At 42.8% G+C, this 9009-nt stretch overlaps 1 non-coding gene across 1 annotated transcript; it reads right to left on the reverse strand.

The window, feature by feature from the left end:
- Window positions 1–240: 240 nt before the first annotated feature.
- On the reverse strand, window positions 241–347 carry LOC141662530 (small nucleolar RNA R71). The gene has a single exon (XR_012550641.1). It is a non-coding gene; the product is annotated as a small nucleolar RNA R71 (small nucleolar RNA).
- Window positions 348–9009: the final 8662 nt, after the last annotated feature.

Consider the following 9009-nt stretch of genomic DNA (forward strand, 5'->3'; position numbering starts at 1 on the left):
TCTTTTGGAGGAGCGGCAACTGAAGACCCCAACATGCACATAAGGAATTTTGTCGAGATCTGCAGCACTTTTAAGTATAATGGCGTGACTGATGAGGCTATCAAGTTGAGGCTTTTCCCATTCTCACTGAGGGATAAGGCTAAAGACTGGTTACATTCTGAACCAGCTGGGTCAATCACTACGTGGCAAGATCTTGCGCAAAAGTTTCTGGTGAAGTTTTATCCAATGGCAAAGACTGCTGCTATGAGGAGTGCTCTTACTCAGTTTGCGCAGCAACCTACAGAATCTATGTGCGAGGCTTGGGAACGCTACAAGGAAATGTTGAGAAAATGTCCACATCATGGAATGCCGGATTGGATGGTAATCACTGGTTTTTATAATGGTTTGGGGGCTCAATCTCGGCCCATGCTCGATGCAGCAGCTAGAGGCGCCTTATGGGCTAAAAGCTATACTGAGGCGTACAATCTTATTGAGACGATGGCTGCAAATGAGCATCAAAACCCAACTCAGAGGATGACATCAGGCAAAGTAGCAGGTATTCTGGAAGTTGATGCAGCCACCGCTATTGCAGCCCAGCTCCAAGCGCTATCAATGAAGGTTGATTCGTTGGCTACGTATGGAGTTAATCAAATAGCTATGGTTTGTGAGCTTTGTGCAGGTTCTCATGCTACGGATCAGTGTTCTCTTGTCAACGAATCTGTTCAGTATATGAATAATTATCAGCGACAACAGCAGCCTGTGCCAACAACCTATCATCCTAACAACAGAAATCATCCAAATTTCAGCTGGGGAAATAATCAGAATGCTATTCAGCCACCATATCAGCAAGGAGTGAGTAAACAGTTTAACCCACCTGGATTCCAGCAACCACAGCAGTATGCTACAAGACAATCATATCCTCAACAGGGAAGTGCGGCTGCACCTACTAGTGCTGATTTTGAGGAACTTAAGCTGTTGTGCAAGAGTCAGGCGGTTTCTATCAAGACCTTGGAAAATCAAATCGGTCAATTAGCCAATACAGTGCTCAATCGTCAACCTGGCACTCTTCCCAGTGACACGGAAGTACCAGGAAGGAAGGAAGCTAAAGAGCAAGTCAAGGCTATTACCTTAAGGTCTGGAAAAGTAGCTGATGCTGAAAAGGCAAAAGAAGTCGAAGCTGAAGTTCGAGATGAAGAATCCAAGCAAAGGGAGAAAGCGGCGGAACCAAAGAAGACTACTGTTGAACACACTCTGCCTGAGGCTAATACAGGGGAGAAACAGCTCTATCCTCCACCACCTTTTCCTAAGAGATTGCAGCAACAAAAGCTGGATAAACAGTTCGGGAAGTTTCTGGAGGTGTTCAAGAAACTTCACATCAATATACCTTTCGCTGAGGCTCTGGAACAAATGCCTAGTTATGCGAAGTTTATGAAGACTATTCTTTCAAGGAAGGTAAAACTAGATGACCTTGAAACCGTTGCTCTCACGGAAGAATGCAGCGCGGTTCTGCAATAAAAGTTACCACCAAAACTGAAAGATCCAGGAAGCTTCACCATTCCTTGCACCATTGGCAATCTAACTTTTGACAAGTGCCTTTGTGATTTGGGAGCAAGCATTAATCTGATGCCGTTGTCGATCTTTAAAAAGCTGGACCTACCTGATCCAAAACCCACATACATGTCGCTACAATTGGCGGACCGTTCCATTACTTACCCAAGGGGCATAGTTGAGGATGTGCTCGTCAAGGTGGATAAGCTCTTCTTTCCTGCTGATTTTGTTATTCTGGATTTTGAGGAAGATAAAAAGATTCCCATAATCTTGGGGAGGCCTTTCTTGGCAACTGGTCGTACCTTGATAGATGTGCAAAAAGGAGAACTTACTATGCGGGTTCAAGATCAGGATGTGACCTTCAACGTATTCAAGGCAATGAAATTCCCTACAGAAGATGAGGAGTGCTTAAAATTGGATGTGATTGATTCTGCGGTTACTTCGGAACTCGATCACATGCTAATGTCTGATGCATTGGAAAAGGCCTTAGTGGGGGAATTTGACAGTGATGATGAAGATAGCAATGAGCAATTACAATATCTGAACGCTTCTCCCTGGAAGCGAAAGCTAGATATACCATTTGAATCTCTTGGTACTTCTGACCTCAAGAACGCTGAAGGGAAGCTCAAACCATCAATAGAGGAAGCGCCTACCTTAGAGCTCAAACCATTACCTGAACACTTGAGGTATGCCTTTTTAGGTGATTCATCTACGTTACCTGTTATTATTTCAGCTGACCTTTCAGGTAGTGAGGAAGACAAGCTCTTAAGGATTTTGAGAGAATTCAAATCGGCTATAGGATGGACTATAGCAGACATCAAGGGGATAAGTCCCTCATATTGTATGCATAAAATTCTGTTAGAGGAAGGTAGTAAGCCAACTGTGGAACAGCAGCGAAGACTGAACCCAATCATGAAGGAGGTGGTGAAGAAAGAAATTCTGAAATGGCTAGATGCAGACATCATTTATCCTATTTCTGACAGCTCGTGGGTGAGCCCTGTACAATGTGTTCCTAAGAAGGGAGGTATCACTGTGGTCGCAAATGAAAAGAATGAGCTCATCCCTACTCGAACAGTTACAGGATGGAGAGTATGCATGGATTATAGAAAATTGAACAAAGCCACAAGAAAGGATCACTTCCCTCTCCCATTCATTGATCAAATGCTGGACAGATTGGTGGGACATGAGTATTTTTGTCTTCTGGATGGGTATTCCGGGTATAATCAGATTTGTATTGCACCAGAGGATCAGGAAAAGACTACCTTCACTTGTCCATTTGGCACATTTGCTTTTCGTAGAGTTTCGTTTGGGTTATGTGGCGCCCCGGCCACCTTTCAGAGATGTATGATGGCTATATTCTCTGACATGATTGGAAATAACGTCGAAGTGTTCATGGATGACTTCTCCGTCTTTGGACACTCATATGATGAATGCTTGAATAATCTGCGCGCCGTACTCAAAAGATGCGTGGAAACTAATTTGGTGCTTAATTGGGAGAAATGTCATTTTATGGTGCGTGAAGGCACTATCCTTGGGCATAAGGTCTCTAGCAAAGGTCTGGAGGTGGACAAGGCTAAGGTGGGAGTCATTGAAAATCTTCCCCCACCTAATTCAGTGAAAGGAATCCGTAGTTTTCTCGGTCATGCGGGTTTTTATCGGCGATTCATCAAGGACTTTTCAAAGATATCTAAGTCGTTGTGCAATTTACTTGAGAAAGATGTGCCTTTCAAATTTGATGATGAATGTTTGGCAGCATTCGAGACTCTCAAGGAGAGTTTGATCACGGCACCAGTTATTACAGCACCAGATTGGACAGAACCGTTTGAGATGATGTGTGATGCGAGTGACTATGCGGTAGGTGCAGTTCTGGGACAGCGCAAGAAAAATCTCTTCCATGTGGTCTACTATGCGAGTAAGACTTTAAATGGGGCCCAATTGAACTACACCACTACTGAGAAGGAGCTTTTGGCTATAGTCTTTGGCTTTGAGAAATTTCGATCTTATCTGCTTGGTACGAAAGTGACAGTATTCACTGATCATGCAGCTATTCGCTATCTGGTTTCTAAGAAGGATTCGAAGCCGAGACTCATTCGTTGGGTGCTTTTACTTCAGGAATTTGAGTTAGAGATGAAAGATAGAAAAGGTACCGAGAATCAAGTAGCTGACCATCTCTCTAGGTTGGAGAATCCCGATTCTACTTCACAAGATAGGACGTTAATCAATGAATCTTTTCCGGATGAGCAGTTGTTTGCAATTCAGGAGAAAGAACCATGGTTTGCAGATATTGTAAACTATCTTGTCAGCAGTATAATGCCTCCCAATTTGACATCCGCGCAAAAGAAGAAGTTTCTGCATGAGGTGAAGTGGTATATGTGGGATGAACCATATTTGTTTAGACAGGGAGCTGACCAGATCATCAGGAGATGTATCCCGTTCTGTGAGACGGAGGGGATATTACGAGACTGCCATGCCACGGTTTATGGTGGACACTATGGAGGTGAGAAAACGGCAGCTCGTATTCTGCAAGCAGGTTTTTTCTGGCCCACCTTGTTCAAGGATGCTCATCAGTTTGTTTTAAGGTGTGATCGTTGCCAAAGAGTGGGAAATTTGTCAAGGAAGGATGAGATACCATTAAATGCGATGCTTGAAGTCGAGGTCTTTGATGTATGGGGAATCGATTTCATGGGGCCTTTTATCTCGTCTTGCAATAATCAGTACATTTTGCTGGCAGTCGATTATATCTCCAAATGGGTCGAAGTTAAAGCTTTACCAACAAATGATGCAAAGGCAGTGCTAAATTTTCTTCATAAGCAAATTTTCACAAGGTTTGGAACACCTCGGGTAATCATAAGTGATGAAGGATCGCATTTTTGCAACCGTAAGTTCACTTCTATGATGCAGCGTTATAATGTGAATCATTGAGTAGCTACTGCCTATCATCCGCAAATAAATGGTCAAGCGGAAGTGTCTAACAGAGAGATAAAGCGCATTCTAGAGAAGGTTGTTTGTCCATCAAGGAAGGATTGGTCTTTAAAGCTCGATGAAGCTGTTTGGGCTTACAGAATAGCATACAAAACTCCACTTGGGATGTCACCGTTTCAGTTGGTGTACACTAAGGGATGTCATCTACCGGCGGAGCTTGAGCATAAGGCCTACTGGGCATTGAAGAAATTGAACCTGGATTTAGATGCAGCTGGTAAGAAAAGAATGCTTCAGCTTAATGAACTTGATGAATTTCGACTTCAAGCGTACGAGAATAACAAAATGTATAAGGAAAAGGTGAAAAGGTGGCACGATAGGAAGCTACATCCTAAGTTGTTTTTGCCAGGGCAACAAGTTCTGTTATTCAACTCTCGGCTCTGACTTTTTCCTGGGAAGTTGAAATCAAGGTGGTCTGGACCTTTTATTGTCAAAACTGTGTTTCCACATGGAGCGGTGGAAATTTTTGAGAATGATTCGGACCAAGCATTCAAGGTTAACGGTCAGCGGTTGAAGCACTACTATGGGGACATGGCAAACCGAGAGGTGGTTAGTGCCATTTTGTTGACTACGTGAGAAAGGAACGGAACGTCAAGCTAATGACGAAAAAGAAGCGCTGTGTGGGAGGCAACCCATGAATTGTTGTTACAGGAACCCTTAGAAGTTAATAACCTATCCAAAAACACAAAAAAATCAGAAAACAGGGGCTGAAAAAAAAAATATCCAGAGACCCTCTGCGCGCCCGCGCAGCTATGCTGAGCGGCCGCGCAGGGGTCGAGTTCCAGAAATTTTTTTTACAGTTCAGAAAAAAAAAAAAAAAGAAAAAAAAAACAAAAACACAAAAACCCATTACAGCCCATAAACCCATGAATTCTTTTCCCATTACCCCATGATTTTATCCCTCGACCCCACTCCTAATCTAATTTAACCTACTCCACACCCTATATATACATACACCTATCCTACATATCTCCCACAACTTCCTACACTTAAACCCTCTCATAAACATCAAAAATCAGTTCTTACACACTTTTATTCACAAATCAATGGCACCCAAGAGAGCACGCACTATTGACAGCAGCAGCACAGTTCCTACTGCTGATTCATCAAGGGGTACTGCTGCGAGGCCTCGGTTAACTGACAGAGCCGCGGAGGAGGAGTACACTAGGCTGTTGGGGAAGCCGATTCTGAAGGAGAGGGGGTTTTTACCATCAGGGAGGGATGGTGAGTTGTTGCCCATGATTGCAGAGAAGGGGTGGATAGCTTTTTGTGAGTCACCCGAAGCAGTACCGATGAGTGTTGTTCGCGAGTTCTACGCGAACGCGAAGGCTGAAAAGAATGGGTTTTCTGTAGTTCGGGGGCTGACGGTTGATTATCATCCTGCGGCGATTCACCGAGTGATTGGACAGCGAGAGAGGAAGCCCGAGGAGGAGAACTGGAATGAAAAGACTGCTGAGGATTTTGACTTGGATTTGATTTGTGCGACTCTCTGTCGACCGGGCACAGTTTGGAACCGCAGTCCAGCCAATAATGAGTATCGTCACTTTCCGACGATCGCCATGAACAGGTATGCCCGTGCATGGAACGCATTTATATGTGCTAATATTTTGCCTTCTTCACATGCACACGAGGTCACAGTTGAGAGAGCACAGTTGTTGTGGGGAATTCTGAATGAGGAATACTATGTGGACCTTGGTGAGTTTATCTACCAAGGAATTCTGAAGTTTTTGAGGGGAGCAAAGCATATGAACATCCCTTATGCATCCACGGTTACAAAGCTATGCCGTGCTGTAGGAGTGAACTGGCCGGCTCATGAGCAGTTGCAGTTGCCAGCAGCTCCTATAGATTCTGACACTCTGAATGGGATGCAGGAGTGGACCGGTGGTGAGCCTGAGGAGCATGGGCTGGGTTATCGTCTTCCAGGAGGGCGTCCAGCACGAGGTGCTACTATGGCCAGGCCAGGGCGTGGTGAGGCTAGTTCTTCGAGAGCTCAGGAGGGTGCTGGGATGGGTGATGCCCAGTATAGGAGGCTTTCACGGCGGATGGATGCCATGTATGAGACGCAGAGCAGGTTTGCTCAGGAGCTCACCCTTGCGTTAGGGACTGCTTTTCGAGGCCTTGGAGCTGATATCCAGTGGCCAGTTTTTGGTGAGGACTCTGCATACCCGCCGCCTGATACTCCACCCACTGAGGGTGATGATGATGATGACTCCGAGTAGGTATACCCTGTGTTCCTTTCTACTACCTTCACTGGGGACAATGAAGATTTTAAGTTTGGGGGTGGTAGTTAAGGAATATTTTGTGTGTGTCATATAGTTGCATATTCATGATAGTTAGTTCATATAGTTGCATAATTTTTGCCATATAGTTTTTTTTATATATAGCTTTATTTGTTGTCATATCATATAGCTCATGCATATACCATGATCCCTTTTGCAATGATTTATCGACTGAATTGTGATATTGATGCGAGTGTAGTGATAGCATTAAAGTGATATTAAGTTGTGTAGGTTGATATGCATGCTAGAAGCACTTGTATTGTCACTAAGTCTTAGAGAATGCTGAAGGACTAGATTGTTGTTATGATCTGATTATTTTCGAGGATAATCTATTTATTATGCTTAGAATTTGATAATAGGTTCTTAGTGGTAAAGGCATGAAAAAGAAAAAAAATGGAGTAAAAATGGAATTTGTTGCTAGTTGTGGCTAGGCGTCAAATGGCTAGTAGCCGGCTCGCATGTTATGCGAGTAGTCTAGGGTTGAGCAAGATGGAGCGAAACGCACTTGCTCAGAGTTAAAAAAAATAAATAAATAAATAAATTTGCGTAATTGATCAAGAGTGGGCTCTTTGGTATTCGAGTTATTAAGTTCTTAGGGGACTTTGTGCCTAGTGACCTAAGGCTTTTAGAGTCTGGGATCCGCTAACCTAACGCTCGTTACATGGATACCATTGTATAAGTCTTTTGTGGACCTCACTCACTGCACGGTCAAATAAGCATTTGCGTTGTAAATAAAAAGCACGATTCCGTAGTAAGCTCTAAAGTTCTTGTAGTGTTGTATATCACTTTGTGCCTAGAATTTTTATTCTTTGTATAATCGTAGGATTGCCTTGAGGAAAGTCTAGTCATAGTAATTGGTCTAGTTCCGAAGCATATCTGTTAAGCATTTGCACACACCACGTTTCTGGCGGTATGTCCGTTTGCATGAGTTTCTTGATCTTTAGTGTCTAACTGCATTCGTTGATACGTGACAATTTGGTTGGTTAATTGTAGTAAGGGGGATCGTTGCATTTTCATATAGATTGCATTCATGCATATTTTTATTTGTTTTTGAGTCTGTGACGCTTGAGGACAAGCATCGATTTAAGTTTGGGGATGTGATAAGTGGCATTTTATACCACTTAGAACATCTTAAAATGGCTTAAATTGGTGTCTTGAAATCAAGTATTTTGTGTATTTGATGTGTTTTTCTAGTGTTTATGCATTTCAGGGTATTAGTTGCATTTCGGAGGAGGAATCATCGAGAATAAGCCTTGGCATGTGTTCACCATTGCGAGAGGAAAAGAACGGGCAGATTACGGCGAAGAAAAGGAGCAAACCTGGAAATTTTCCAGTAGGGTCCTGCGCGCCCGCGCAGCAATGCTGAGCGGCCGCGCAGCAGCCTTGCGCGCCCGCGCAGAAATGCTGAGCGGCCGCGCAGGGTCGGGGAAAATAATATATTGTTTTAGACTTATACTTCTGTTTGGCTTCCAACTTCTATGTAATCTGAGTTTTATGGGACTATTATATAAGTAGATTTGAGACGTTTTTCACAGAGTATTAAGAAGGGATTATGTTTTAGATTGTGTTTTGCAAGAAGCGAAGGAGATAAGGAAGAAGACCGATTTAGCACACAGCAACGAAGATGAAGCATATATTCTTGTGATTCTTGTTTCGTTGTAACGTTGGATGCTAGTTTTCTTGCTTTGACTTATTTACTCTTGTGACGTACTCTGTTTTAATATAATTAGTTTAGTTGTTATTTTCTTGTGTTCGTTTATCATGATTTCATATGAACCCATGATGGCGATAAGTTCTATTATGGGCTAATCGTGATCGTGGGGTTGCAACGGATTTATTATGGAATTCTTTAGTTAATTGTTTAATACTTTAGTGTGATGATTGCATGATATCTAGTATTGGTTGTGCGTATTCGTCTTATGTGCGTCGCGAACATATAAGATAGGGTGTCAATCTCTTGTGAAGCGACAGTGGATCTTGAGATTTAGAACTTGCCATGCTAGCATAGGTTCATGTACGTTGTGCATGATTAGTGGGTAACTCTAACAGTTTTATTTGCCCTATGTAATCAAAAGGAATAACTTGTGCTTAAATCGTTGTGTTGTCAATTTCTGTAGACATATAGGAACTCAACATAATTGATGACTATTCAATTTCTATCTTAATTGTGGATGTTTGGTAGAATGGTATTAGTACAATGAAAGTTGGCTTTTATCAGTTTTGT

Source organism: Apium graveolens, chromosome 5 (assembly GCF_009905375.1).
Source record: "Apium graveolens cultivar Ventura chromosome 5, ASM990537v1, whole genome shotgun sequence".
In the NCBI taxonomy this organism is placed as follows: Eukaryota; Viridiplantae; Streptophyta; class Magnoliopsida; order Apiales; family Apiaceae; genus Apium; species Apium graveolens.